This window comes from Aegilops tauschii, unplaced genomic scaffold, assembly GCF_002575655.3.
Source record: "Aegilops tauschii subsp. strangulata cultivar AL8/78 unplaced genomic scaffold, Aet v6.0 ptg000911l_obj, whole genome shotgun sequence".
Lineage (NCBI taxonomy): Eukaryota > Viridiplantae > Streptophyta > Magnoliopsida > Poales > Poaceae > Aegilops > Aegilops tauschii.
In genome coordinates, this window is record NW_027333130.1 from 32,467 (window position 1) to 57,104 (window position 24,638).

At 51.1% G+C, this 24,638-nt stretch overlaps 58 non-coding genes across 58 annotated transcripts; all 58 read right to left on the minus strand.

The window, feature by feature from the left end:
• Positions 1-171: 171 nt before the first annotated feature.
• Positions 172-290, minus strand: LOC141035416 (5S ribosomal RNA). Its single transcript, XR_012197040.1, has one exon. It is a non-coding gene; the product is annotated as a 5S ribosomal RNA (ribosomal RNA).
• A 302-nt stretch (positions 291-592) lies between these two features.
• Positions 593-711, minus strand: LOC141035417 (5S ribosomal RNA). The gene has a single exon (XR_012197041.1). It is a non-coding gene; the product is annotated as a 5S ribosomal RNA (ribosomal RNA).
• Positions 712-1,013: 302 nt separating this feature from the next.
• On the minus strand, positions 1,014-1,132 carry LOC141035418 (5S ribosomal RNA). Its single transcript, XR_012197042.1, has one exon. It is a non-coding gene; the product is annotated as a 5S ribosomal RNA (ribosomal RNA).
• A 322-nt stretch (positions 1,133-1,454) lies between these two features.
• LOC141035419 (5S ribosomal RNA) lies at positions 1,455-1,573 on the minus strand. Its single transcript, XR_012197043.1, has one exon. It is a non-coding gene; the product is annotated as a 5S ribosomal RNA (ribosomal RNA).
• A 302-nt stretch (positions 1,574-1,875) lies between these two features.
• LOC141035420 (5S ribosomal RNA) lies at positions 1,876-1,994 on the minus strand. The gene has a single exon (XR_012197044.1). It is a non-coding gene; the product is annotated as a 5S ribosomal RNA (ribosomal RNA).
• Positions 1,995-2,274: 280 nt separating this feature from the next.
• LOC141035421 (5S ribosomal RNA) lies at positions 2,275-2,393 on the minus strand. The gene has a single exon (XR_012197045.1). It is a non-coding gene; the product is annotated as a 5S ribosomal RNA (ribosomal RNA).
• Positions 2,394-2,695: 302 nt separating this feature from the next.
• Positions 2,696-2,814, minus strand: LOC141035423 (5S ribosomal RNA). Its single transcript, XR_012197047.1, has one exon. It is a non-coding gene; the product is annotated as a 5S ribosomal RNA (ribosomal RNA).
• Positions 2,815-3,116: 302 nt separating this feature from the next.
• LOC141035424 (5S ribosomal RNA) lies at positions 3,117-3,235 on the minus strand. Its single transcript, XR_012197048.1, has one exon. It is a non-coding gene; the product is annotated as a 5S ribosomal RNA (ribosomal RNA).
• Positions 3,236-3,539: 304 nt separating this feature from the next.
• Positions 3,540-3,658, minus strand: LOC141035425 (5S ribosomal RNA). The gene has a single exon (XR_012197049.1). It is a non-coding gene; the product is annotated as a 5S ribosomal RNA (ribosomal RNA).
• A 302-nt stretch (positions 3,659-3,960) lies between these two features.
• LOC141035485 (5S ribosomal RNA) lies at positions 3,961-4,080 on the minus strand. The gene has a single exon (XR_012197108.1). It is a non-coding gene; the product is annotated as a 5S ribosomal RNA (ribosomal RNA).
• Positions 4,081-4,381: 301 nt separating this feature from the next.
• Positions 4,382-4,500, minus strand: LOC141035426 (5S ribosomal RNA). Its single transcript, XR_012197050.1, has one exon. It is a non-coding gene; the product is annotated as a 5S ribosomal RNA (ribosomal RNA).
• A 302-nt stretch (positions 4,501-4,802) lies between these two features.
• Positions 4,803-4,921, minus strand: LOC141035427 (5S ribosomal RNA). The gene has a single exon (XR_012197051.1). It is a non-coding gene; the product is annotated as a 5S ribosomal RNA (ribosomal RNA).
• A 301-nt stretch (positions 4,922-5,222) lies between these two features.
• Positions 5,223-5,341, minus strand: LOC141035428 (5S ribosomal RNA). The gene has a single exon (XR_012197052.1). It is a non-coding gene; the product is annotated as a 5S ribosomal RNA (ribosomal RNA).
• A 302-nt stretch (positions 5,342-5,643) lies between these two features.
• Positions 5,644-5,762, minus strand: LOC141035429 (5S ribosomal RNA). Its single transcript, XR_012197053.1, has one exon. It is a non-coding gene; the product is annotated as a 5S ribosomal RNA (ribosomal RNA).
• A 302-nt stretch (positions 5,763-6,064) lies between these two features.
• On the minus strand, positions 6,065-6,183 carry LOC141035430 (5S ribosomal RNA). The gene has a single exon (XR_012197054.1). It is a non-coding gene; the product is annotated as a 5S ribosomal RNA (ribosomal RNA).
• Positions 6,184-6,485: 302 nt separating this feature from the next.
• Positions 6,486-6,604, minus strand: LOC141035431 (5S ribosomal RNA). Its single transcript, XR_012197055.1, has one exon. It is a non-coding gene; the product is annotated as a 5S ribosomal RNA (ribosomal RNA).
• A 302-nt stretch (positions 6,605-6,906) lies between these two features.
• On the minus strand, positions 6,907-7,025 carry LOC141035432 (5S ribosomal RNA). Its single transcript, XR_012197056.1, has one exon. It is a non-coding gene; the product is annotated as a 5S ribosomal RNA (ribosomal RNA).
• A 302-nt stretch (positions 7,026-7,327) lies between these two features.
• Positions 7,328-7,446, minus strand: LOC141035434 (5S ribosomal RNA). The gene has a single exon (XR_012197058.1). It is a non-coding gene; the product is annotated as a 5S ribosomal RNA (ribosomal RNA).
• A 302-nt stretch (positions 7,447-7,748) lies between these two features.
• LOC141035435 (5S ribosomal RNA) lies at positions 7,749-7,867 on the minus strand. Its single transcript, XR_012197059.1, has one exon. It is a non-coding gene; the product is annotated as a 5S ribosomal RNA (ribosomal RNA).
• A 302-nt stretch (positions 7,868-8,169) lies between these two features.
• On the minus strand, positions 8,170-8,288 carry LOC141035436 (5S ribosomal RNA). Its single transcript, XR_012197060.1, has one exon. It is a non-coding gene; the product is annotated as a 5S ribosomal RNA (ribosomal RNA).
• Positions 8,289-8,590: 302 nt separating this feature from the next.
• On the minus strand, positions 8,591-8,709 carry LOC141035437 (5S ribosomal RNA). The gene has a single exon (XR_012197061.1). It is a non-coding gene; the product is annotated as a 5S ribosomal RNA (ribosomal RNA).
• Positions 8,710-9,011: 302 nt separating this feature from the next.
• On the minus strand, positions 9,012-9,130 carry LOC141035438 (5S ribosomal RNA). The gene has a single exon (XR_012197062.1). It is a non-coding gene; the product is annotated as a 5S ribosomal RNA (ribosomal RNA).
• Positions 9,131-9,432: 302 nt separating this feature from the next.
• Positions 9,433-9,551, minus strand: LOC141035439 (5S ribosomal RNA). The gene has a single exon (XR_012197063.1). It is a non-coding gene; the product is annotated as a 5S ribosomal RNA (ribosomal RNA).
• Positions 9,552-9,854: 303 nt separating this feature from the next.
• LOC141035440 (5S ribosomal RNA) lies at positions 9,855-9,973 on the minus strand. Its single transcript, XR_012197064.1, has one exon. It is a non-coding gene; the product is annotated as a 5S ribosomal RNA (ribosomal RNA).
• Positions 9,974-10,275: 302 nt separating this feature from the next.
• On the minus strand, positions 10,276-10,394 carry LOC141035441 (5S ribosomal RNA). Its single transcript, XR_012197065.1, has one exon. It is a non-coding gene; the product is annotated as a 5S ribosomal RNA (ribosomal RNA).
• A 302-nt stretch (positions 10,395-10,696) lies between these two features.
• On the minus strand, positions 10,697-10,815 carry LOC141035442 (5S ribosomal RNA). The gene has a single exon (XR_012197066.1). It is a non-coding gene; the product is annotated as a 5S ribosomal RNA (ribosomal RNA).
• A 302-nt stretch (positions 10,816-11,117) lies between these two features.
• LOC141035443 (5S ribosomal RNA) lies at positions 11,118-11,236 on the minus strand. Its single transcript, XR_012197067.1, has one exon. It is a non-coding gene; the product is annotated as a 5S ribosomal RNA (ribosomal RNA).
• Positions 11,237-11,538: 302 nt separating this feature from the next.
• On the minus strand, positions 11,539-11,657 carry LOC141035445 (5S ribosomal RNA). Its single transcript, XR_012197069.1, has one exon. It is a non-coding gene; the product is annotated as a 5S ribosomal RNA (ribosomal RNA).
• Positions 11,658-11,959: 302 nt separating this feature from the next.
• LOC141035446 (5S ribosomal RNA) lies at positions 11,960-12,078 on the minus strand. The gene has a single exon (XR_012197070.1). It is a non-coding gene; the product is annotated as a 5S ribosomal RNA (ribosomal RNA).
• Positions 12,079-12,380: 302 nt separating this feature from the next.
• Positions 12,381-12,499, minus strand: LOC141035447 (5S ribosomal RNA). Its single transcript, XR_012197071.1, has one exon. It is a non-coding gene; the product is annotated as a 5S ribosomal RNA (ribosomal RNA).
• Positions 12,500-12,801: 302 nt separating this feature from the next.
• Positions 12,802-12,920, minus strand: LOC141035448 (5S ribosomal RNA). The gene has a single exon (XR_012197072.1). It is a non-coding gene; the product is annotated as a 5S ribosomal RNA (ribosomal RNA).
• Positions 12,921-13,222: 302 nt separating this feature from the next.
• On the minus strand, positions 13,223-13,341 carry LOC141035449 (5S ribosomal RNA). The gene has a single exon (XR_012197073.1). It is a non-coding gene; the product is annotated as a 5S ribosomal RNA (ribosomal RNA).
• A 302-nt stretch (positions 13,342-13,643) lies between these two features.
• LOC141035450 (5S ribosomal RNA) lies at positions 13,644-13,762 on the minus strand. The gene has a single exon (XR_012197074.1). It is a non-coding gene; the product is annotated as a 5S ribosomal RNA (ribosomal RNA).
• Positions 13,763-14,064: 302 nt separating this feature from the next.
• Positions 14,065-14,183, minus strand: LOC141035451 (5S ribosomal RNA). The gene has a single exon (XR_012197075.1). It is a non-coding gene; the product is annotated as a 5S ribosomal RNA (ribosomal RNA).
• Positions 14,184-14,485: 302 nt separating this feature from the next.
• Positions 14,486-14,604, minus strand: LOC141035452 (5S ribosomal RNA). The gene has a single exon (XR_012197076.1). It is a non-coding gene; the product is annotated as a 5S ribosomal RNA (ribosomal RNA).
• A 302-nt stretch (positions 14,605-14,906) lies between these two features.
• LOC141035453 (5S ribosomal RNA) lies at positions 14,907-15,025 on the minus strand. The gene has a single exon (XR_012197077.1). It is a non-coding gene; the product is annotated as a 5S ribosomal RNA (ribosomal RNA).
• Positions 15,026-15,327: 302 nt separating this feature from the next.
• LOC141035454 (5S ribosomal RNA) lies at positions 15,328-15,446 on the minus strand. Its single transcript, XR_012197078.1, has one exon. It is a non-coding gene; the product is annotated as a 5S ribosomal RNA (ribosomal RNA).
• Positions 15,447-15,748: 302 nt separating this feature from the next.
• On the minus strand, positions 15,749-15,867 carry LOC141035456 (5S ribosomal RNA). The gene has a single exon (XR_012197080.1). It is a non-coding gene; the product is annotated as a 5S ribosomal RNA (ribosomal RNA).
• A 302-nt stretch (positions 15,868-16,169) lies between these two features.
• On the minus strand, positions 16,170-16,288 carry LOC141035457 (5S ribosomal RNA). The gene has a single exon (XR_012197081.1). It is a non-coding gene; the product is annotated as a 5S ribosomal RNA (ribosomal RNA).
• A 302-nt stretch (positions 16,289-16,590) lies between these two features.
• LOC141035459 (5S ribosomal RNA) lies at positions 16,591-16,709 on the minus strand. The gene has a single exon (XR_012197082.1). It is a non-coding gene; the product is annotated as a 5S ribosomal RNA (ribosomal RNA).
• A 302-nt stretch (positions 16,710-17,011) lies between these two features.
• On the minus strand, positions 17,012-17,130 carry LOC141035460 (5S ribosomal RNA). Its single transcript, XR_012197083.1, has one exon. It is a non-coding gene; the product is annotated as a 5S ribosomal RNA (ribosomal RNA).
• A 302-nt stretch (positions 17,131-17,432) lies between these two features.
• Positions 17,433-17,551, minus strand: LOC141035461 (5S ribosomal RNA). The gene has a single exon (XR_012197084.1). It is a non-coding gene; the product is annotated as a 5S ribosomal RNA (ribosomal RNA).
• Positions 17,552-17,853: 302 nt separating this feature from the next.
• LOC141035462 (5S ribosomal RNA) lies at positions 17,854-17,972 on the minus strand. Its single transcript, XR_012197085.1, has one exon. It is a non-coding gene; the product is annotated as a 5S ribosomal RNA (ribosomal RNA).
• A 302-nt stretch (positions 17,973-18,274) lies between these two features.
• LOC141035463 (5S ribosomal RNA) lies at positions 18,275-18,393 on the minus strand. Its single transcript, XR_012197086.1, has one exon. It is a non-coding gene; the product is annotated as a 5S ribosomal RNA (ribosomal RNA).
• Positions 18,394-18,695: 302 nt separating this feature from the next.
• LOC141035464 (5S ribosomal RNA) lies at positions 18,696-18,814 on the minus strand. The gene has a single exon (XR_012197087.1). It is a non-coding gene; the product is annotated as a 5S ribosomal RNA (ribosomal RNA).
• Positions 18,815-19,116: 302 nt separating this feature from the next.
• On the minus strand, positions 19,117-19,235 carry LOC141035465 (5S ribosomal RNA). Its single transcript, XR_012197088.1, has one exon. It is a non-coding gene; the product is annotated as a 5S ribosomal RNA (ribosomal RNA).
• Positions 19,236-19,537: 302 nt separating this feature from the next.
• LOC141035466 (5S ribosomal RNA) lies at positions 19,538-19,656 on the minus strand. Its single transcript, XR_012197089.1, has one exon. It is a non-coding gene; the product is annotated as a 5S ribosomal RNA (ribosomal RNA).
• A 302-nt stretch (positions 19,657-19,958) lies between these two features.
• LOC141035468 (5S ribosomal RNA) lies at positions 19,959-20,077 on the minus strand. Its single transcript, XR_012197091.1, has one exon. It is a non-coding gene; the product is annotated as a 5S ribosomal RNA (ribosomal RNA).
• Positions 20,078-20,379: 302 nt separating this feature from the next.
• On the minus strand, positions 20,380-20,498 carry LOC141035469 (5S ribosomal RNA). Its single transcript, XR_012197092.1, has one exon. It is a non-coding gene; the product is annotated as a 5S ribosomal RNA (ribosomal RNA).
• A 302-nt stretch (positions 20,499-20,800) lies between these two features.
• LOC141035470 (5S ribosomal RNA) lies at positions 20,801-20,919 on the minus strand. The gene has a single exon (XR_012197093.1). It is a non-coding gene; the product is annotated as a 5S ribosomal RNA (ribosomal RNA).
• Positions 20,920-21,221: 302 nt separating this feature from the next.
• Positions 21,222-21,340, minus strand: LOC141035471 (5S ribosomal RNA). Its single transcript, XR_012197094.1, has one exon. It is a non-coding gene; the product is annotated as a 5S ribosomal RNA (ribosomal RNA).
• A 302-nt stretch (positions 21,341-21,642) lies between these two features.
• LOC141035472 (5S ribosomal RNA) lies at positions 21,643-21,761 on the minus strand. The gene has a single exon (XR_012197095.1). It is a non-coding gene; the product is annotated as a 5S ribosomal RNA (ribosomal RNA).
• A 302-nt stretch (positions 21,762-22,063) lies between these two features.
• On the minus strand, positions 22,064-22,182 carry LOC141035473 (5S ribosomal RNA). The gene has a single exon (XR_012197096.1). It is a non-coding gene; the product is annotated as a 5S ribosomal RNA (ribosomal RNA).
• A 302-nt stretch (positions 22,183-22,484) lies between these two features.
• Positions 22,485-22,603, minus strand: LOC141035474 (5S ribosomal RNA). Its single transcript, XR_012197097.1, has one exon. It is a non-coding gene; the product is annotated as a 5S ribosomal RNA (ribosomal RNA).
• Positions 22,604-22,905: 302 nt separating this feature from the next.
• LOC141035475 (5S ribosomal RNA) lies at positions 22,906-23,024 on the minus strand. Its single transcript, XR_012197098.1, has one exon. It is a non-coding gene; the product is annotated as a 5S ribosomal RNA (ribosomal RNA).
• Positions 23,025-23,326: 302 nt separating this feature from the next.
• On the minus strand, positions 23,327-23,445 carry LOC141035476 (5S ribosomal RNA). Its single transcript, XR_012197099.1, has one exon. It is a non-coding gene; the product is annotated as a 5S ribosomal RNA (ribosomal RNA).
• A 302-nt stretch (positions 23,446-23,747) lies between these two features.
• Positions 23,748-23,866, minus strand: LOC141035477 (5S ribosomal RNA). The gene has a single exon (XR_012197100.1). It is a non-coding gene; the product is annotated as a 5S ribosomal RNA (ribosomal RNA).
• A 302-nt stretch (positions 23,867-24,168) lies between these two features.
• On the minus strand, positions 24,169-24,287 carry LOC141035479 (5S ribosomal RNA). Its single transcript, XR_012197102.1, has one exon. It is a non-coding gene; the product is annotated as a 5S ribosomal RNA (ribosomal RNA).
• Between the last annotated feature and the right edge of the window lie 351 nt (positions 24,288-24,638).

Sequence of the window (24,638 nt, forward strand, 5' to 3'; positions counted from 1 at the left end):
CCTATTTACCATGGTTTCGACCCCTTTCAGAACACGCTTGCCGCCGCTAGACGCGTGAATAATGAGCAGCGAGCTAAAACTTACCGTAAACGTGCAAAATAATAAAACGTGCTAAACATACGTCGCGCTCGTGCGTTTTGTTTTGCACGCGGTGCAAAACAAATTAAAAAGGGAATGCAACACGAGGACTTCCCAGGAGGTCACCCATCCTAGTACTACTCTCGCCCAAGCACGCTTAACTTCGGAGTTCTGATGGGATCCGGTGCTTTAGTGCTGGTATGATCGCATCCGACATGTTACCCCCGTCTTCGTCCCTTATGCTTGCCCCTCCCAGCTCCACTACACACACGATTGCACATTCCTTTGGCCGCTCCCGCTCAACTACGGAGACGAGTTTTACCACGGTTCAACCGCACCAGTGCCTATTTACCATGGTTTCGACCCCTTTCAGAACACGCTTGCCGCCGCTAGACGCGTGAATAATGAGCAGCGAGCTAAAACTTACCGTAAACGTGCAAAATAATAAAACGTGCTAAACATACGTCGCGCTCGTGCGTTTTGTTTTGCACGCGGTGCAAAACAAATTAAAAAGGGAATGCAACACGAGGACTTCCCAGGAGGTCACCCATCCTAGTACTACTCTCGCCCAAGCACGCTTAACTTCGGAGTTCTGATGGGATCCGGTGCTTTAGTGCTGGTATGATCGCATCCGACATGTTACCCCCGTCTTCGTCCCTTATGCTTGCCCCTCCCAGCTCCACTACACACACGATTGCACATTCCTTTGGCCGCTCCCGCTCAACTACGGAGACGAGTTTTACCACGGTTCAACCGCACCAGTGCCTATTTACCATGGTTTCGACCCCTTTCAGAACACGCTTGCCGCCGCTAGACGCGTGAATAATGAGCAGCGAGCTAAAACTTACCGTAAACGTGCAAAATAATAAAACGTGCTAAACATACGTCGCGCTCGTGCGTTTTGTTTTGCACGCGGTGCAAAACAAATTAAAAAGGGAATGCAACACGAGGACTTCCCAGGAGGTCACCCATCCTAGTACTACTCTCGCCCAAGCACGCTTAACTTCGGAGTTCTGATGGGATCCGGTGCTTTAGTGCTGGTATGATCGCATCCGACATGTTACCCCCGTCTTCGTCCCTTATGCTTGCCCCTCCCAGCTCCACTACACACACGATTGCACATTCCTTTGGCCGCTCCCGCTCAACTACGGAGACGAGTTTTACCACGGTTCAACCGCACCAGTGCCTATTTACCATGGTTTCGACCTATTTACCATGGTTTCGACCCCTTTCAGAACACGCTTGCCGCCGCTAGACGCGTGAATAATGAGCAGCGAGCTAAAACTTACCGTAAACGTGCAAAATAATAAAACGTGCTAAACATACGTCGCGCTCGTGCGTTTTGTTTTGCACGCGGTGCAAAACAAATTAAAAAGGGAATGCAACACGAGGACTTCCCAGGAGGTCACCCATCCTAGTACTACTCTCGCCCAAGCACGCTTAACTTCGGAGTTCTGATGGGATCCGGTGCTTTAGTGCTGGTATGATCGCATCCGACATGTTACCCCCGTCTTCGTCCCTTATGCTTGCCCCTCCCAGCTCCACTACACACACGATTGCACATTCCTTTGGCCGCTCCCGCTCAACTACGGAGACGAGTTTTACCACGGTTCAACCGCACCAGTGCCTATTTACCATGGTTTCGACCCCTTTCAGAACACGCTTGCCGCCGCTAGACGCGTGAATAATGAGCAGCGAGCTAAAACTTACCGTAAACGTGCAAAATAATAAAACGTGCTAAACATACGTCGCGCTCGTGCGTTTTGTTTTGCACGCGGTGCAAAACAAATTAAAAAGGGAATGCAACACGAGGACTTCCCAGGAGGTCACCCATCCTAGTACTACTCTCGCCCAAGCACGCTTAACTTCGGAGTTCTGATGGGATCCGGTGCTTTAGTGCTGGTATGATCGCATCCGACATGTTACCCCCGTCTTCGTCCCTTATGCTTGCCCCTCCCAGCTCCACTACACACACGATTGCACATTCCTTTGGCCGCTCCCGCTCAACTACGGAGACGAGTTTTACCACGGTTCAACCGCACCAGTGCCTATTTACCATGGTTTCGACCCCTTTCAGAACACGCTTGCCGCCGCTAGACGCGTGAATAATGAGCAGCGAGCTAAAACTTACCGTAAACGTGCAAAATAATAAAACGTGCTAAACATACGTCGCGCTCGTTGCCGTTAATTAAAAAGGGAATGCAACACGAGGACTTCCCAGGAGGTCACCCATCCTAGTACTACTCTCGCCCAAGCACGCTTAACTTCGGAGTTCTGATGGGATCCGGTGCTTTAGTGCTGGTATGATCGCATCCGACATGTTACCCCCGTCTTCGTCCCTTATGCTTGCCCCTCCCAGCTCCACTACACACACGATTGCACATTCCTTTGGCCGCTCCCGCTCAACTACGGAGACGAGTTTTACCACGGTTCAACCGCACCAGTGCCTATTTACCATGGTTTCGACCCCTTTCAGAACACGCTTGCCGCCGCTAGACGCGTGAATAATGAGCAGCGAGCTAAAACTTACCGTAAACGTGCAAAATAATAAAACGTGCTAAACATACGTCGCGCTCGTGCGTTTTGTTTTGCACGCGGTGCAAAACAAATTAAAAAGGGAATGCAACACGAGGACTTCCCAGGAGGTCACCCATCCTAGTACTACTCTCGCCCAAGCACGCTTAACTTCGGAGTTCTGATGGGATCCGGTGCTTTAGTGCTGGTATGATCGCATCCGACATGTTACCCCCGTCTTCGTCCCTTATGCTTGCCCCTCCCAGCTCCACTACACACACGATTGCACATTCCTTTGGCCGCTCCCGCTCAACTACGGAGACGAGTTTTACCACGGTTCAACCGCACCAGTGCCTATTTACCATGGTTTCGACCCCTTTCAGAACACGCTTGCCGCCGCTAGACGCGTGAATAATGAGCAGCGAGCTAAAACTTACCGTAAACGTGCAAAATAATAAAACGTGCTAAACATACGTCGCGCTCGTGCGTTTTGTTTTGCACGCGGTGCAAAACAAATTAAAAAGGGAATGCAACACGAGGACTTCCCAGGAGGTCACCCATCCTAGTACTACTCTCGCCCAAGCACGCTTAACTTCGGAGTTCTGATGGGATCCGGTGCTTTAGTGCTGGTATGATCGCATCCGACATGTTACCCCCGTCTTCGTCCCTTATGCTTGCCCCTCCCAGCTCCACTACACACACGATTGCACATTCCTTTGGCCGCTCCCGCTCAACTACGGAGACGAGTTTTACCACGGTTCAACCGCACCAGTGCCTATTTACCATGGTTTCGACCCCTTTCAGAACACGCTTGCCGCCGCTAGACGCTGGTGAATAATGAGCAGCGAGCTAAAACTTACCGTAAACGTGCAAAATAATAAAACGTGCTAAACATACGTCGCGCTCGTGTGTTTTGTTTTGCACGCGGTGCAAAACAAATTAAAAAGGGAATGCAACACGAGGACTTCCCAGGAGGTCACCCATCCTAGTACTACTCTCGCCCAAGCACGCTTAACTTCGGAGTTCTGATGGGATCCGGTGCTTTAGTGCTGGTATGATCGCATCCGACATGTTACCCCCGTCTTCGTCCCTTATGCTTGCCCCTCCCAGCTCCACTACACACACGATTGCACATTCCTTTGGCCGCTCCCGCTCAACTACGGAGACGAGTTTTACCACGGTTCAACCGCACCAGTGCCTATTTACCATGGTTTCGACCCCTTTCAGAACACGCTTGCCGCCGCTAGACGCGTGAATAATGAGCAGCGAGCTAAAACTTACCGTAAACGTGCAAAATAATAAAACGTGCTAAACATACGTCGCGCTCGTGCGTTTTGTTTTGCACGCGGTGCAAAACAAATTAAAAAGGGAATGCAACACGAGGACTTCCCAGGAGGTCACCCATCCTAGTACTACTCTCGCCCAAGCACGCTTAACTTCGGAAGTTCTGATGGGATCCGGTGCTTTAGTGCTGGTATGATCGCATCCGACATGTTACCCCCGTCTTCGTCCCTTATGCTTGCCCCTCCCAGCTCCACTACACACACGATTGCACATTCCTTTGGCCGCTCCGCTCAACTACGGAGACGAGTTTTACCACGGTTCAACCGCACCAGTGCCTATTTACCATGGTTTCGACCCCTTTCAGAACACGCTTGCCGCCGCTAGACGCGTGAATAATGAGCAGCGAGCTAAAACTTACCGTAAACGTGCAAAATAATAAAACGTGCTAAACATACGTCGCGCTCGTGCGTTTTGTTTTGCACGCGGTGCAAAACAAATTAAAAAGGGAATGCAACACGAGGACTTCCCAGGAGGTCACCCATCCTAGTACTACTCTCGCCCAAGCACGCTTAACTTCGGAGTTCTGATGGGATCCGGTGCTTTAGTGCTGGTATGATCGCATCCGACATGTTACCCCCGTCTTCGTCCCTTATGCTTGCCCCTCCCAGCTCCACTACACACACGATTGCACATTCCTTTGGCCGCTCCCGCTCAACTACGGAGACGAGTTTTACCACGGTTCAACCGCACCAGTGCCTATTTACCATGGTTTCGACCCCTTTCAGAACACGCTTGCCGCCGCTAGACGCGTGAATAATGAGCAGCGAGCTAAAACTTACCGTAAACGTGCAAAATAATAAAACGTGCTAAACATACGTCGCGCTCGTGCGTTTTGTTTTGCACGCGGTGCAAAACAAATTAAAAAGGGAATGCAACACGAGGACTTCCCAGGAGGTCACCCATCCTAGTACTACTCTCGCCCAAGCACGCTTAACTTCGGAGTTCTGATGGGATCCGGTGCTTTAGTGCTGGTATGATCGCATCCGACATGTTACCCCCGTCTTCGTCCCTTATGCTTGCCCCTCCCAGCTCCACTACACACACGATTGCACATTCCTTTGGCCGCTCCCGCTCAACTACGGAGACGAGTTTTACCACGGTTCAACCGCACCAGTGCCTATTTACCATGGTTTCGACCCCTTTCAGAACACGCTTGCCGCCGCTAGACGCGTGAATAATGAGCAGCGAGCTAAAACTTACCGTAAACGTGCAAAATAATAAAACGTGCTAAACATACGTCGCGCTCGTGCGTTTTGTTTTGCACGCGGTGCAAAACAAATTAAAAGGGAATGCAACACGAGGACTTCCCAGGAGGTCACCCATCCTAGTACTACTCTCGCCCAAGCACGCTTAACTTCGGAGTTCTGATGGGATCCGGTGCTTTAGTGCTGGTATGATCGCATCCGACATGTTACCCCCGTCTTCGTCCCTTATGCTTGCCCCTCCCAGCTCCACTACACACACGATTGCACATTCCTTTGGCCGCTCCCGCTCAACTACGGAGACGAGTTTTACCACGGTTCAACCGCACCAGTGCCTATTTACCATGGTTTCGACCCCTTTCAGAACACGCTTGCCGCCGCTAGACGCGTGAATAATGAGCAGCGAGCTAAAACTTACCGTAAACGTGCAAAATAATAAAACGTGCTAAACATACGTCGCGCTCGTGCGTTTTGTTTTGCACGCGGTGCAAAACAAATTAAAAAGGGAATGCAACACGAGGACTTCCCAGGAGGTCACCCATCCTAGTACTACTCTCGCCCAAGCACGCTTAACTTCGGAGTTCTGATGGGATCCGGTGCTTTAGTGCTGGTATGATCGCATCCGACATGTTACCCCCGTCTTCGTCCCTTATGCTTGCCCCTCCCAGCTCCACTACACACACGATTGCACATTCCTTTGGCCGCTCCCGCTCAACTACGGAGACGAGTTTTACCACGGTTCAACCGCACCAGTGCCTATTTACCATGGTTTCGACCCCTTTCAGAACACGCTTGCCGCCGCTAGACGCGTGAATAATGAGCAGCGAGCTAAAACTTACCGTAAACGTGCAAAATAATAAAACGTGCTAAACATACGTCGCGCTCGTGCGTTTTGTTTTGCACGCGGTGCAAAACAAATTAAAAAGGGAATGCAACACGAGGACTTCCCAGGAGGTCACCCATCCTAGTACTACTCTCGCCCAAGCACGCTTAACTTCGGAGTTCTGATGGGATCCGGTGCTTTAGTGCTGGTATGATCGCATCCGACATGTTACCCCCGTCTTCGTCCCTTATGCTTGCCCCTCCCAGCTCCACTACACACACGATTGCACATTCCTTTGGCCGCTCCCGCTCAACTACGGAGACGAGTTTTACCACGGTTCAACCGCACCAGTGCCTATTTACCATGGTTTCGACCCCTTTCAGAACACGCTTGCCGCCGCTAGACGCGTGAATAATGAGCAGCGAGCTAAAACTTACCGTAAACGTGCAAAATAATAAAACGTGCTAAACATACGTCGCGCTCGTGCGTTTTGTTTTGCACGCGGTGCAAAACAAATTAAAAAGGGAATGCAACACGAGGACTTCCCAGGAGGTCACCCATCCTAGTACTACTCTCGCCCAAGCACGCTTAACTTCGGAGTTCTGATGGGATCCGGTGCTTTAGTGCTGGTATGATCGCATCCGACATGTTACCCCCGTCTTCGTCCCTTATGCTTGCCCCTCCCAGCTCCACTACACACACGATTGCACATTCCTTTGGCCGCTCCCGCTCAACTACGGAGACGAGTTTTACCACGGTTCAACCGCACCAGTGCCTATTTACCATGGTTTCGACCCCTTTCAGAACACGCTTGCCGCCGCTAGACGCGTGAATAATGAGCAGCGAGCTAAAACTTACCGTAAACGTGCAAAATAATAAAACGTGCTAAACATACGTCGCGCTCGTGCGTTTTGTTTTGCACGCGGTGCAAAACAAATTAAAAAGGGAATGCAACACGAGGACTTCCCAGGAGGTCACCCATCCTAGTACTACTCTCGCCCAAGCACGCTTAACTTCGGAGTTCTGATGGGATCCGGTGCTTTAGTGCTGGTATGATCGCATCCGACATGTTACCCCCGTCTTCGTCCCTTATGCTTGCCCCTCCCAGCTCCACTACACACACGATTGCACATTCCTTTGGCCGCTCCCGCTCAACTACGGAGACGAGTTTTACCACGGTTCAACCGCACCAGTGCCTATTTACCATGGTTTCGACCCCTTTCAGAACACGCTTGCCGCCGCTAGACGCGTGAATAATGAGCAGCGAGCTAAAACTTACCGTAAACGTGCAAAATAATAAAACGTGCTAAACATACGTCGCGCTCGTGCGTTTTGTTTTGCACGCGGTGCAAAACAAATTAAAAAGGGAATGCAACACGAGGACTTCCCAGGAGGTCACCCATCCTAGTACTACTCTCGCCCAAGCACGCTTAACTTCGGAGTTCTGATGGGATCCGGTGCTTTAGTGCTGGTATGATCGCATCCGACATGTTACCCCCGTCTTCGTCCCTTATGCTTGCCCCTCCCAGCTCCACTACACACACGATTGCACATTCCTTTGGCCGCTCCCGCTCAACTACGGAGACGAGTTTTACCACGGTTCAACCGCACCAGTGCCTATTTACCATGGTTTCGACCCCTTTCAGAACACGCTTGCCGCCGCTAGACGCGTGAATAATGAGCAGCGAGCTAAAACTTACCGTAAACGTGCAAAATAATAAAACGTGCTAAACATACGTCGCGCTCGTGCGTTTTGTTTTGCACGCGGTGCAAAACAAATTAAAAAGGGAATGCAACACGAGGACTTCCCAGGAGGTCACCCATCCTAGTACTACTCTCGCCCAAGCACGCTTAACTTCGGAGTTCTGATGGGATCCGGTGCTTTAGTGCTGGTATGATCGCATCCGACATGTTACCCCCGTCTTCGTCCCTTATGCTTGCCCCTCCCAGCTCCACTACACACACGATTGCACATTCCTTTGGCCGCTCCCGCTCAACTACGGAGACGAGTTTTACCACGGTTCAACCGCACCAGTGCCTATTTACCATGGTTTCGACCCCTTTCAGAACACGCTTGCCGCCGCTAGACGCGTGAATAATGAGCAGCGAGCTAAAACTTACCGTAAACGTGCAAAATAATAAAACGTGCTAAACATACGTCGCGCTCGTGCGTTTTGTTTTGCACGCGGTGCAAAACAAATTAAAAAGGGAATGCAACACGAGGACTTCCCAGGAGGTCACCCATCCTAGTACTACTCTCGCCCAAGCACGCTTAACTTCGGAGTTCTGATGGGATCCGGTGCTTTAGTGCTGGTATGATCGCATCCGACATGTTACCCCCGTCTTCGTCCCTTATGCTTGCCCCTCCCAGCTCCACTACACACACGATTGCACATTCCTTTGGCCGCTCCCGCTCAACTACGGAGACGAGTTTTACCACGGTTCAACCGCACCAGTGCCTATTTACCATGGTTTCGACCCCTTTCAGAACACGCTTGCCGCCGCTAGACGCGTGAATAATGAGCAGCGAGCTAAAACTTACCGTAAACGTGCAAAATAATAAAACGTGCTAAACATACGTCGCGCTCGTGCGTTTTGTTTTGCACGCGGTGCAAAACAAATTAAAAAGGGAATGCAACACGAGGACTTCCCAGGAGGTCACCCATCCTAGTACTACTCTCGCCCAAGCACGCTTAACTTCGGAGTTCTGATGGGATCCGGTGCTTTAGTGCTGGTATGATCGCATCCGACATGTTACCCCCGTCTTCGTCCCTTATGCTTGCCCCTCCCAGCTCCACTACACACACGATTGCACATTCCTTTGGCCGCTCCCGCTCAACTACGGAGACGAGTTTTACCACGGTTCAACCGCACCAGTGCCTATTTACCATGGTTTCGACCCCTTTCAGAACACGCTTGCCGCCGCTAGACGCGTGAATAATGAGCAGCGAGCTAAAACTTACCGTAAACGTGCAAAATAATAAAACGTGCTAAACATACGTCGCGCTCGTGCGTTTTGTTTTGCACGCGGTGCAAAACAAATTAAAAAGGGAATGCAACACGAGGACTTCCCAGGAGGTCACCCATCCTAGTACTACTCTCGCCCAAGCACGCTTAACTTCGGAGTTCTGATGGGATCCGGTGCTTTAGTGCTGGTATGATCGCATCCGACATGTTACCCCCGTCTTCGTCCCTTATGCTTGCCCCTCCCAGCTCCACTACACACACGATTGCACATTCCTTTGGCCGCTCCCGCTCAACTACGGAGACGAGTTTTACCACGGTTCAACCGCACCAGTGCCTATTTACCATGGTTTCGACCCCTTTCAGAACACGCTTGCCGCCGCTAGACGCGTGAATAATGAGCAGCGAGCTAAAACTTACCGTAAACGTGCAAAATAATAAAACGTGCTAAACATACGTCGCGCTCGTGCGTTTTGTTTTGCACGCGGTGCAAAACAAATTAAAAAGGGAATGCAACACGAGGACTTCCCAGGAGGTCACCCATCCTAGTACTACTCTCGCCCAAGCACGCTTAACTTCGGAGTTCTGATGGGATCCGGTGCTTTAGTGCTGGTATGATCGCATCCGACATGTTACCCCCGTCTTCGTCCCTTATGCTTGCCCCTCCCAGCTCCACTACACACACGATTGCACATTCCTTTGGCCGCTCCCGCTCAACTACGGAGACGAGTTTTACCACGGTTCAACCGCACCAGTGCCTATTTACCATGGTTTCGACCCCTTTCAGAACACGCTTGCCGCCGCTAGACGCTGTGAATAATGAGCAGCGAGCTAAAACTTACCGTAAACGTGCAAAATAATAAAACGTGCTAAACATACGTCGCGCTCGTGCGTTTTGTTTTGCACGCGGTGCAAAACAAATTAAAAAGGGAATGCAACACGAGGACTTCCCAGGAGGTCACCCATCCTAGTACTACTCTCGCCCAAGCACGCTTAACTTCGGAGTTCTGATGGGATCCGGTGCTTTAGTGCTGGTATGATCGCATCCGACATGTTACCCCCGTCTTCGTCCCTTATGCTTGCCCCTCCCAGCTCCACTACACACACGATTGCACATTCCTTTGGCCGCTCCCGCTCAACTACGGAGACGAGTTTTACCACGGTTCAACCGCACCAGTGCCTATTTACCATGGTTTCGACCCCTTTCAGAACACGCTTGCCGCCGCTAGACGCGTGAATAATGAGCAGCGAGCTAAAACTTACCGTAAACGTGCAAAATAATAAAACGTGCTAAACATACGTCGCGCTCGTGCGTTTTGTTTTGCACGCGGTGCAAAACAAATTAAAAAGGGAATGCAACACGAGGACTTCCCAGGAGGTCACCCATCCTAGTACTACTCTCGCCCAAGCACGCTTAACTTCGGAGTTCTGATGGGATCCGGTGCTTTAGTGCTGGTATGATCGCATCCGACATGTTACCCCCGTCTTCGTCCCTTATGCTTGCCCCTCCCAGCTCCACTACACACACGATTGCACATTCCTTTGGCCGCTCCCGCTCAACTACGGAGACGAGTTTTACCACGGTTCAACCGCACCAGTGCCTATTTACCATGGTTTCGACCCCTTTCAGAACACGCTTGCCGCCGCTAGACGCGTGAATAATGAGCAGCGAGCTAAAACTTACCGTAAACGTGCAAAATAATAAAACGTGCTAAACATACGTCGCGCTCGTGCGTTTTGTTTTGCACGCGGTGCAAAACAAATTAAAAAGGGAATGCAACACGAGGACTTCCCAGGAGGTCACCCATCCTAGTACTACTCTCGCCCAAGCACGCTTAACTTCGGAGTTCTGATGGGATCCGGTGCTTTAGTGCTGGTATGATCGCATCCGACATGTTACCCCCGTCTTCGTCCCTTATGCTTGCCCCTCCCAGCTCCACTACACACACGATTGCACATTCCTTTGGCCGCTCCCGCTCAACTACGGAGACGAGTTTTACCACGGTTCAACCGCACCAGTGCCTATTTACCATGGTTTCGACCCCTTTCAGAACACGCTTGCCGCCGCTAGACGCGTGAATAATGAGCAGCGAGCTAAAACTTACCGTAAACGTGCAAAATAATAAAACGTGCTAAACATACGTCGCGCTCGTGCGTTTTGTTTTGCACGCGGTGCAAAACAAATTAAAAAGGGAATGCAACACGAGGACTTCCCAGGAGGTCACCCATCCTAGTACTACTCTCGCCCAAGCACGCTTAACTTCGGAGTTCTGATGGGATCCGGTGCTTTAGTGCTGGTATGATCGCATCCGACATGTTACCCCCGTCTTCGTCCCTTATGCTTGCCCCTCCCAGCTCCACTACACACACGATTGCACATTCCTTTGGCCGCTCCCGCTCAACTACGGAGACGAGTTTTACCACGGTTCAACCGCACCAGTGCCTATTTACCATGGTTTCGACCCCTTTCAGAACACGCTTGCCGCCGCTAGACGCGTGAATAATGAGCAGCGAGCTAAAACTTACCGTAAACGTGCAAAATAATAAAACGTGCTAAACATACGTCGCGCTCGTGCGTTTTGTTTTGCACGCGGTGCAAAACAAATTAAAAAGGGAATGCAACACGAGGACTTCCCAGGAGGTCACCCATCCTAGTACTACTCTCGCCCAAGCACGCTTAACTTCGGAGTTCTGATGGGATCCGGTGCTTTAGTGCTGGTATGATCGCATCCGACATGTTACCCCCGTCTTCGTCCCTTATGCTTGCCCCTCCCAGCTCCACTACACACACGATTGCACATTCCTTTGGCCGCTCCCGCTCAACTACGGAGACGAGTTTTACCACGGTTCAACCGCACCAGTGCCTATTTACCATGGTTTCGACCCCTTTCAGAACACGCTTGCCGCCGCTAGACGCGTGAATAATGAGCAGCGAGCTAAAACTTACCGTAAACGTGCAAAATAATAAAACGTGCTAAACATACGTCGCGCTCGTGCGTTTTGTTTTGCACGCGGTGCAAAACAAATTAAAAAGGGAATGCAACACGAGGACTTCCCAGGAGGTCACCCATCCTAGTACTACTCTCGCCCAAGCACGCTTAACTTCGGAGTTCTGATGGGATCCGGTGCTTTAGTGCTGGTATGATCGCATCCGACATGTTACCCCCGTCTTCGTCCCTTATGCTTGCCCCTCCCAGCTCCACTACACACACGATTGCACATTCCTTTGGCCGCTCCCGCTCAACTACGGAGACGAGTTTTACCACGGTTCAACCGCACCAGTGCCTATTTACCATGGTTTCGACCCCTTTCAGAACACGCTTGCCGCCGCTAGACGCGTGAATAATGAGCAGCGAGCTAAAACTTACCGTAAACGTGCAAAATAATAAAACGTGCTAAACATACGTCGCGCTCGTGCGTTTTGTTTTGCACGCGGTGCAAAACAAATTAAAAAGGGAATGCAACACGAGGACTTCCCAGGAGGTCACCCATCCTAGTACTACTCTCGCCCAAGCACGCTTAACTTCGGAGTTCTGATGGGATCCGGTGCTTTAGTGCTGGTATGATCGCATCCGACATGTTACCCCCGTCTTCGTCCCTTATGCTTGCCCCTCCCAGCTCCACTACACACACGATTGCACATTCCTTTGGCCGCTCCCGCTCAACTACGGAGACGAGTTTTACCACGGTTCAACCGCACCAGTGCCTATTTACCATGGTTTCGACCCCTTTCAGAACACGCTTGCCGCCGCTAGACGCGTGAATAATGAGCAGCGAGCTAAAACTTACCGTAAACGTGCAAAATAATAAAACGTGCTAAACATACGTCGCGCTCGTGCGTTTTGTTTTGCACGCGGTGCAAAACAAATTAAAAAGGGAATGCAACACGAGGACTTCCCAGGAGGTCACCCATCCTAGTACTACTCTCGCCCAAGCACGCTTAACTTCGGAGTTCTGATGGGATCCGGTGCTTTAGTGCTGGTATGATCGCATCCGACATGTTACCCCCGTCTTCGTCCCTTATGCTTGCCCCTCCCAGCTCCACTACACACACGATTGCACATTCCTTTGGCCGCTCCCGCTCAACTACGGAGACGAGTTTTACCACGGTTCAACCGCACCAGTGCCTATTTACCATGGTTTCGACCCCTTTCAGAACACGCTTGCCGCCGCTAGACGCGTGAATAATGAGCAGCGAGCTAAAACTTACCGTAAACGTGCAAAATAATAAAACGTGCTAAACATACGTCGCGCTCGTGCGTTTTGTTTTGCACGCGGTGCAAAACAAATTAAAAAGGGAATGCAACACGAGGACTTCCCAGGAGGTCACCCATCCTAGTACTACTCTCGCCCAAGCACGCTTAACTTCGGAGTTCTGATGGGATCCGGTGCTTTAGTGCTGGTATGATCGCATCCGACATGTTACCCCCGTCTTCGTCCCTTATGCTTGCCCCTCCCAGCTCCACTACACACACGATTGCACATTCCTTTGGCCGCTCCCGCTCAACTACGGAGACGAGTTTTACCACGGTTCAACCGCACCAGTGCCTATTTACCATGGTTTCGACCCCTTTCAGAACACGCTTGCCGCCGCTAGACGCGTGAATAATGAGCAGCGAGCTAAAACTTACCGTAAACGTGCAAAATAATAAAACGTGCTAAACATACGTCGCGCTCGTGCGTTTTGTTTTGCACGCGGTGCAAAACAAATTAAAAAGGGAATGCAACACGAGGACTTCCCAGGAGGTCACCCATCCTAGTACTACTCTCGCCCAAGCACGCTTAACTTCGGAGTTCTGATGGGATCCGGTGCTTTAGTGCTGGTATGATCGCATCCGACATGTTACCCCCGTCTTCGTCCCTTATGCTTGCCCCTCCCAGCTCCACTACACACACGATTGCACATTCCTTTGGCCGCTCCCGCTCAACTACGGAGACGAGTTTTACCACGGTTCAACCGCACCAGTGCCTATTTACCATGGTTTCGACCCCTTTCAGAACACGCTTGCCGCCGCTAGACGCGTGAATAATGAGCAGCGAGCTAAAACTTACCGTAAACGTGCAAAATAATAAAACGTGCTAAACATACGTCGCGCTCGTGCGTTTTGTTTTGCACGCGGTGCAAAACAAATTAAAAAGGGAATGCAACACGAGGACTTCCCAGGAGGTCACCCATCCTAGTACTACTCTCGCCCAAGCACGCTTAACTTCGGAGTTCTGATGGGATCCGGTGCTTTAGTGCTGGTATGATCGCATCCGACATGTTACCCCCGTCTTCGTCCCTTATGCTTGCCCCTCCCAGCTCCACTACACACACGATTGCACATTCCTTTGGCCGCTCCCGCTCAACTACGGAGACGAGTTTTACCACGGTTCAACCGCACCAGTGCCTATTTACCATGGTTTCGACCCCTTTCAGAACACGCTTGCCGCCGCTAGACGCGTGAATAATGAGCAGCGAGCTAAAACTTACCGTAAACGTGCAAAATAATAAAACGTGCTAAACATACGTCGCGCTCGTGCGTTTTGTTTTGCACGCGGTGCAAAACAAATTAAAAAGGGAATGCAACACGAGGACTTCCCAGGAGGTCACCCATCCTAGTACTACTCTCGCCCAAGCACGCTTAACTTCGGAGTTCTGATGGGATCCGGTGCTTTAGTGCTGGTATGATCGCATCCGACATGTTACCCCCGTCTTCGTCCCTTATGCTTGCCCCTCCCAGCTCCACTACACACACGATTGCACATTCCTTTGGCCGCTCCCGCTCAACTACGGAGACGAGTTTTACCACGGTTCAACCGCACCAGTGCCTATTTACCATGGTTTCGACCCCTTTCAGAACACGCTTGCCGCCGCTAGACGCGTGAATAATGAGCAGCGAGCTAAAACTTACCGTAAACGTGCAAAATAATAAAACGTGCTAAACATACGTCGCGCTCGTGCGTTTTGTTTTGCACGCGGTGCAAAACAAATTAAAAAGGGAATGCAACACGAGGACTTCCCAGGAGGTCACCCATCCTAGTACTACTCTCGCCCAAGCACGCTTAACTTCGGAGTTCTGATGGGATCCGGTGCTTTAGTGCTGGTATGATCGCATCCGACATGTTACCCCCGTCTTCGTCCCTTATGCTTGCCCCTCCCAGCTCCACTACACACACGATTGCACATTCCTTTGGCCGCTCCCGCTCAACTACGGAGACGAGTTTTACCACGGTTCAACCGCACCAGTGCCTATTTACCATGGTTTCGACCCCTTTCAGAACACGCTTGCCGCCGCTAGACGCGTGAATAATGAGCAGCGAGCTAAAACTTACCGTAAACGTGCAAAATAATAAAACGTGCTAAACATACGTCGCGCTCGTGCGTTTTGTTTTGCACGCGGTGCAAAACAAATTAAAAAGGGAATGCAACACGAGGACTTCCCAGGAGGTCACCCATCCTAGTACTACTCTCGCCCAAGCACGCTTAACTTCGGAGTTCTGATGGGATCCGGTGCTTTAGTGCTGGTATGATCGCATCCGACATGTTACCCCCGTCTTCGTCCCTTATGCTTGCCCCTCCCAGCTCCACTACACACACGATTGCACATTCCTTTGGCCGCTCCCGCTCAACTACGGAGACGAGTTTTACCACGGTTCAACCGCACCAGTGCCTATTTACCATGGTTTCGACCCCTTTCAGAACACGCTTGCCGCCGCTAGACGCGTGAATAATGAGCAGCGAGCTAAAACTTACCGTAAACGTGCAAAATAATAAAACGTGCTAAACATACGTCGCGCTCGTGCGTTTTGTTTTGCACGCGGTGCAAAACAAATTAAAAAGGGAATGCAACACGAGGACTTCCCAGGAGGTCACCCATCCTAGTACTACTCTCGCCCAAGCACGCTTAACTTCGGAGTTCTGATGGGATCCGGTGCTTTAGTGCTGGTATGATCGCATCCGACATGTTACCCCCGTCTTCGTCCCTTATGCTTGCCCCTCCCAGCTCCACTACACACACGATTGCACATTCCTTTGGCCGCTCCCGCTCAACTACGGAGACGAGTTTTACCACGGTTCAACCGCACCAGTGCCTATTTACCATGGTTTCGACCCCTTTCAGAACACGCTTGCCGCCGCTAGACGCGTGAATAATGAGCAGCGAGCTAAAACTTACCGTAAACGTGCAAAATAATAAAACGTGCTAAACATACGTCGCGCTCGTGCGTTTTGTTTTGCACGCGGTGCAAAACAAATTAAAAAGGGAATGCAACACGAGGACTTCCCAGGAGGTCACCCATCCTAGTACTACTCTCGCCCAAGCACGCTTAACTTCGGAGTTCTGATGGGATCCGGTGCTTTAGTGCTGGTATGATCGCATCCGACATGTTACCCCCGTCTTCGTCCCTTATGCTTGCCCCTCCCAGCTCCACTACACACACGATTGCACATTCCTTTGGCCGCTCCCGCTCAACTACGGAGACGAGTTTTACCACGGTTCAACCGCACCAGTGCCTATTTACCATGGTTTCGACCCCTTTCAGAACACGCTTGCCGCCGCTAGACGCGTGAATAATGAGCAGCGAGCTAAAACTTACCGTAAACGTGCAAAATAATAAAACGTGCTAAACATACGTCGCGCTCGTGCGTTTTGTTTTGCACGCGGTGCAAAACAAATTAAAAAGGGAATGCAACACGAGGACTTCCCAGGAGGTCACCCATCCTAGTACTACTCTCGCCCAAGCACGCTTAACTTCGGAGTTCTGATGGGATCCGGTGCTTTAGTGCTGGTATGATCGCATCCGACATGTTACCCCCGTCTTCGTCCCTTATGCTTGCCCCTCCCAGCTCCACTACACACACGATTGCACATTCCTTTGGCCGCTCCCGCTCAACTACGGAGACGAGTTTTACCACGGTTCAACCGCACCAGTGCCTATTTACCATGGTTTCGACCCCTTTCAGAACACGCTTGCCGCCGCTAGACGCGTGAATAATGAGCAGCGAGCTAAAACTTACCGTAAACGTGCAAAATAATAAAACGTGCTAAACATACGTCGCGCTCGTGCGTTTTGTTTTGCACGCGGTGCAAAACAAATTAAAAAGGGAATGCAACACGAGGACTTCCCAGGAGGTCACCCATCCTAGTACTACTCTCGCCCAAGCACGCTTAACTTCGGAGTTCTGATGGGATCCGGTGCTTTAGTGCTGGTATGATCGCATCCGACATGTTACCCCCGTCTTCGTCCCTTATGCTTGCCCCTCCCAGCTCCACTACACACACGATTGCACATTCCTTTGGCCGCTCCCGCTCAACTACGGAGACGAGTTTTACCACGGTTCAACCGCACCAGTGCCTATTTACCATGGTTTCGACCCCTTTCAGAACACGCTTGCCGCCGCTAGACGCGTGAATAATGAGCAGCGAGCTAAAACTTACCGTAAACGTGCAAAATAATAAAACGTGCTAAACATACGTCGCGCTCGTGCGTTTTGTTTTGCACGCGGTGCAAAACAAATTAAAAAGGGAATGCAACACGAGGACTTCCCAGGAGGTCACCCATCCTAGTACTACTCTCGCCCAAGCACGCTTAACTTCGGAGTTCTGATGGGATCCGGTGCTTTAGTGCTGGTATGATCGCATCCGACATGTTACCCCCGTCTTCGTCCCTTATGCTTGCCCCTCCCAGCTCCACTACACACACGATTGCACATTCCTTTGGCCGCTCCCGCTCAACTACGGAGACGAGTTTTACCACGGTTCAACCGCACCAGTGCCTATTTACCATGGTTTCGACCCCTTTCAGAACACGCTTGCCGCCGCTAGACGCGTGAATAATGAGCAGCGAGCTAAAACTTACCGTAAACGTGCAAAATAATAAAACGTGCTAAACATACGTCGCGCTCGTGCGTTTTGTTTTGCACGCGGTGCAAAACAAATTAAAAAGGGAATGCAACACGAGGACTTCCCAGGAGGTCACCCATCCTAGTACTACTCTCGCCCAAGCACGCTTAACTTCGGAGTTCTGATGGGATCCGGTGCTTTAGTGCTGGTATGATCGCATCCGACATGTTACCCCCGTCTTCGTCCCTTATGCTTGCCCCTCCCAGCTCCACTACACACACGATTGCACATTCCTTTGGCCGCTCCCGCTCAACTACGGAGACGAGTTTTACCACGGTTCAACCGCACCAGTGCCTATTTACCATGGTTTCGACCCCTTTCAGAACACGCTTGCCGCCGCTAGACGCGTGAATAATGAGCAGCGAGCTAAAACTTACCGTAAACGTGCAAAATAATAAAACGTGCTAAACATACGTCGCGCTCGTGCGTTTTGTTTTGCACGCGGTGCAAAACAAATTAAAAAGGGAATGCAACACGAGGACTTCCCAGGAGGTCACCCATCCTAGTACTACTCTCGCCCAAGCACGCTTAACTTCGGAGTTCTGATGGGATCCGGTGCTTTAGTGCTGGTATGATCGCATCCGACATGTTACCCCCGTCTTCGTCCCTTATGCTTGCCCCTCCCAGCTCCACTACACACACGATTGCACATTCCTTTGGCCGCTCCCGCTCAACTACGGAGACGAGTTTTACCACGGTTCAACCGCACCAGTGCCTATTTACCATGGTTTCGACCCCTTTCAGAACACGCTTGCCGCCGCTAGACGCGTGAATAATGAGCAGCGAGCTAAAACTTACCGTAAACGTGCAAAATAATAAAACGTGCTAAACATACGTCGCGCTCGTGCGTTTTGTTTTGCACGCGGTGCAAAACAAATTAAAAAGGGAATGCAACACGAGGACTTCCCAGGAGGTCACCCATCCTAGTACTACTCTCGCCCAAGCACGCTTAACTTCGGAGTTCTGATGGGATCCGGTGCTTTAGTGCTGGTATGATCGCATCCGACATGTTACCCCCGTCTTCGTCCCTTATGCTTGCCCCTCCCAGCTCCACTACACACACGATTGCACATTCCTTTGGCCGCTCCCGCTCAACTACGGAGACGAGTTTTACCACGGTTCAACCGCACCAGTGCCTATTTACCATGGTTTCGACCCCTTTCAGAACACGCTTGCCGCCGCTAGACGCGTGAATAATGAGCAGCGAGCTAAAACTTACCGTAAACGTGCAAAATAATAAAACGTGCTAAACATACGTCGCGCTCGTGCGTTTTGTTTTGCACGCGGTGCAAAACAAATTAAAAAGGGAATGCAACACGAGGACTTCCCAGGAGGTCACCCATCCTAGTACTACTCTCGCCCAAGCACGCTTAACTTCGGAGTTCTGATGGGATCCGGTGCTTTAGTGCTGGTATGATCGCATCCGACATGTTACCCCCGTCTTCGTCCCTTATGCTTGCCCCTCCCAGCTCCACTACACACACGATTGCACATTCCTTTGGCCGCTCCCGCTCAACTACGGAGACGAGTTTTACCACGGTTCAACCGCACCAGTGCCTATTTACCATGGTTTCGACCCCTTTCAGAACACGCTTGCCGCCGCTAGACGCGTGAATAATGAGCAGCGAGCTAAAACTTACCGTAAACGTGCAAAATAATAAAACGTGCTAAACATACGTCGCGCTCGTGCGTTTTGTTTTGCACGCGGTGCAAAACAAATTAAAAAGGGAATGCAACACGAGGACTTCCCAGGAGGTCACCCATCCTAGTACTACTCTCGCCCAAGCACGCTTAACTTCGGAGTTCTGATGGGATCCGGTGCTTTAGTGCTGGTATGATCGCATCCGACATGTTACCCCCGTCTTCGTCCCTTATGCTTGCCCCTCCCAGCTCCACTACACACACGATTGCACATTCCTTTGGCCGCTCCCGCTCAACTACGGAGACGAGTTTTACCACGGTTCAACCGCACCAGTGCCTATTTACCATGGTTTCGACCCCTTTCAGAACACGCTTGCCGCCGCTAGACGCGTGAATAATGAGCAGCGAGCTAAAACTTACCGTAAACGTGCAAAATAATAAAACGTGCTAAACATACGTCGCGCTCGTGCGTTTTGTTTTGCACGCGGTGCAAAACAAATTAAAAAGGGAATGCAACACGAGGACTTCCCAGGAGGTCACCCATCCTAGTACTACTCTCGCCCAAGCACGCTTAACTTCGGAGTTCTGATGGGATCCGGTGCTTTAGTGCTGGTATGATCGCATCCGACATGTTACCCCCGTCTTCGTCCCTTATGCTTGCCCCTCCCAGCTCCACTACACACACGATTGCACATTCCTTTGGCCGCTCCCGCTCAACTACGGAGACGAGTTTTACCACGGTTCAACCGCACCAGTGCCTATTTACCATGGTTTCGACCCCTTTCAGAACACGCTTGCCGCCGCTAGACGCGTGAATAATGAGCAGCGAGCTAAAACTTACCGTAAACGTGCAAAATAATAAAACGTGCTAAACATACGTCGCGCTCGTGCGTTTTGTTTTGCACGCGGTGCAAAACAAATTAAAAAGGGAATGCAACACGAGGACTTCCCAGGAGGTCACCCATCCTAGTACTACTCTCGCCCAAGCACGCTTAACTTCGGAGTTCTGATGGGATCCGGTGCTTTAGTGCTGGTATGATCGCATCCGACATGTTACCCCCGTCTTCGTCCCTTATGCTTGCCCCTCCCAGCTCCACTACACACACGATTGCACATTCCTTTGGCCGCTCCCGCTCAACTACGGAGACGAGTTTTACCACGGTTCAACCGCACCAGTGCCTATTTACCATGGTTTCGACCCCTTTCAGAACACGCTTGCCGCCGCTAGACGCGTGAATAATGAGCAGCGAGCTAAAACTTACCGTAAACGTGCAAAATAATAAAACGTGCTAAACATACGTCGCGCTCGTGCGTTTTGTTTTGCACGCGGTGCAAAACAAATTAAAAAGGGAATGCAACACGAGGACTTCCCAGGAGGTCACCCATCCTAGTACTACTCTCGCCCAAGCACGCTTAACTTCGGAGTTCTGATGGGATCCGGTGCTTTAGTGCTGGTATGATCGCATCCGACATGTTACCCCCGTCTTCGTCCCTTATGCTTGCCCCTCCCAGCTCCACTACACACACGATTGCACATTCCTTTGGCCGCTCCCGCTCAACTACGGAGACGAGTTTTACCACGGTTCAACCGCACCAGTGCCTATTTACCATGGTTTCGACCCCTTTCAGAACACGCTTGCCGCCGCTAGACGCGTGAATAATGAGCAGCGAGCTAAAACTTACCGTAAACGTGCAAAATAATAAAACGTGCTAAACATACGTCGCGCTCGTGCGTTTTGTTTTGCACGCGGTGCAAAACAAATTAAAAAGGGAATGCAACACGAGGACTTCCCAGGAGGTCACCCATCCTAGTACTACTCTCGCCCAAGCACGCTTAACTTCGGAGTTCTGATGGGATCCGGTGCTTTAGTGCTGGTATGATCGCATCCGACATGTTACCCCCGTCTTCGTCCCTTATGCTTGCCCCTCCCAGCTCCACTACACACACGATTGCACATTCCTTTGGCCGCTCCCGCTCAACTACGGAGACGAGTTTTACCACGGTTCAACCGCACCAGTGCCTATTTACCATGGTTTCGACCCCTTTCAGAACACGCTTGCCGCCGCTAGACGCGTGAATAATGAGCAGCGAGCTAAAACTTACCGTAAACGTGCGAAATAATAAAACGTGCTAAACATACGTCGCGCTCGTGCGTTTTGTTTTGCACGCGGTGCAAAACAAATTAAAAAGGGAATGCAACACGAGGACTTCCCAGGAGGTCACCCATCCTAGTACTACTCTCGCCCAAGCACGCTTAACTTCGGAGTTCTGATGGGATCCGGTGCTTTAGTGCTGGTATGATCGCATCCGACATGTTACCCCCGTCTTCGTCCCTTATGCTTGCCCCTCCCAGCTCCACTACACACACGATTGCACAATCCTTTGGCCGCTCCCGCTCAACTACGGAGACGAGTTTTACCACGGTTCAACCGCACCAGTGCCTATTTACCATGGTTTCGACCCCTTTCAGAACACGCTTGCCGCCGCTAGACGCGTGAATAATGAGCAGCGAGCTAAAACTTACCGTAAACGTGCGAAATAATAAAACGTGCTAAACATACGTCGCGCTCGTGCGTTTTGTTTTGCACGCGGTGCAAAACAAATTAAAAAGGGAATGCAACACGAGGACTTCCCAGGAGGTCACCCATCCTAGTACTACTCTCGCCCAAGCACGCTTAACTTCGGAGTTCTGATGGGATCCGGTGCTTTAGTGCTGGTATGATCGCATCCGACATGTTACCCCCGTCTTCGTCCCTTATGCTTGCCCCTCCCAGCTCCACTACACACACGATTGCACATTCCTTTGGCCGCTCCCGCTCAACTACGGAGACGAGTTTTACCACGGTTCAACCGCACCAGTGCCTATTTACCATGGTTTCGACCCCTTTCAGAACACGCTTGCCGCCGCTAGACGCGTGAATAATGAGCAGCGAGCTAAAACTTACCGTAAACGTGCGAAATAATAAAACGTGCTAAACATACGTCGCGCTCGTGCGTTTTGTTTTGCACGCGGTGCAAAACAAATTAAAAAGGGAATGCAACACGAGGACTTCCCAGGAGGTCACCCATCCTAGTACTACTCTCGCCCAAGCACGCTTAACTTCGGAGTTCTGATGGGATCCGGTGCTTTAGTGCTGGTATGATCGCATCCGACATGTTACCCCCGTCTTCGTCCCTTATGCTTGCCCCTCCCAGCTCCACTACACACACGATTGCACATTCCTTTGGCCGCTCCCGCTCAACTACGGAGACGAGTTTTACCACGGTTCAACCGCACCAGTGCCTATTTACCATGGTTTCGACCCCTTTCAGAACACGCTTGCCGCCGCTAGACGCGTGAATAATGAGCAGCGAGCTAAAACTTACCGTAAACGTGCGAAATAATAAAACGTGCTAAACATACGTCGCGCTCGTGCGTTTTGTTTTGCACGCGGTGCAAAACAAATTAAAAAGGGAATGCAACACGAGGACTTCCCAGGAGGTCACCCATCCTAGTACTACTCTCGCCCAAGCACGCTTAACTTCGGAGTTCTGATGGGATCCGGTGCTTTAGTGCTGGTATGATCGCATCCGACATGTTACCCCCGTCTTCGTCCCTTATGCTTGCCCCTCCCAGCTCCACTACACACACGATTGCACATTCCTTTGGCCGCTCCCGCTCAACTACGGAGACGAGTTTTACCACGGTTCAACCGCACCAGTGCCTATTTACCATGGTTTCGACCCCTTTCAGAACACGCTTGCCGCCGCTAGACGCGTGAATAATGAGCAGCGAGCTAAAACTTACCGTAAACGTGCGAAATAATAAAACGTGCTAAACATACGTCGCGCTCGTGCGTTTTGTTTTGCACGCGGTGCAAAACAAATTAAAAAGGGAATGCAACACGAGGACTTCCCAGGAGGTCACCCATCCTAGTACTACTCTCGCCCAAGCACGCTTAACTTCGGAGTTCTGATGGGATCCGGTGCTTTAGTGCTGGTATGATCGCATCCGACATGTTACCCCCGTCTTCGTCCCTTATGCTTGCCCCTCCCAGCTCCACTACACACACGATTGCACATTCCTTTGGCCGCTCCCGCTCAACTACGGAGACGAGTTTTACCACGGTTCAACCGCACCAGTGCCTATTTACCATGGTTTCGACCCCTTTCAGAACACGCTTGCCGCCGCTAGACGCGTGAATAATGAGCAGCGAGCTAAAACTTACCGTAAACGTGCGAAATAATAAAACGTGCTAAACATACGTCGCGCTCGTGCGTTTTGTTTTGCACGCGGTGCAAAACAAATTAAAAAGGGAATGCAACACGAGGACTTCCCAGGAGGTCACCCATCCTAGTACTACTCTCGCCCAAGCACGCTTAACTTCGGAGTTCTGATGGGATCCGGTGCTTTAGTGCTGGTATGATCGCATCCGACATGTTACCCCCGTCTTCGTCCCTTATGCTTGCCCCTCCCAGCTCCACTACACACACGATTGCACATTCCTTTGGCCGCTCCCGCTCAACTACGGAGACGAGTTTTACCACGGTTCAACCGCACCAGTGCCTATTTACCATGGTTTCGACCCCTTTCAGAACACGCTTGCCGCCGCTAGACGCGTGAATAATGAGCAGCGAGCTAAAACTTACCGTAAACGTGCGAAATAATAAAACGTGCTAAACATACGTCGCGCTCGTGCGTTTTGTTTTGCACGCGGTGCAAAACAAATTAAAAAGGGAATGCAACACGAGGACTTCCCAGGAGGTCACCCATCCTAGTACTACTCTCGCCCAAGCACGCTTAACTGCGGAGTTCTGATGGGATCCGGTGCTTTAGTGCTGGTATGATCGCATCCGACATGTTACCCCCGTCTTCGTCCCTTATGCTTGCCCCTCCCAGCTCCACTACACACACGATTGCACATTCCTTTGGCCGCTCCCGCTCAACTACGGAGACGAGTTTTACCACGGTTCAACCGCACCAGTGCCTATTTACCATGGTTTCGACCCCTTTCAGAACACGCTTGCCGCCGCTAGACGCGTGAATAATGAGCAGCGAGCTAAAACTTACCGTAAACGTGCGAAATAATAAAACGTGCTAAACATACGTCGCGCTCGTGCGTTTTGTTTTGCACGCGGTGCAAAACAAATTAAAAAGGGAATGCAACACGAGGACTTCCCAGGAGGTCACCCATCCTAGTACTACT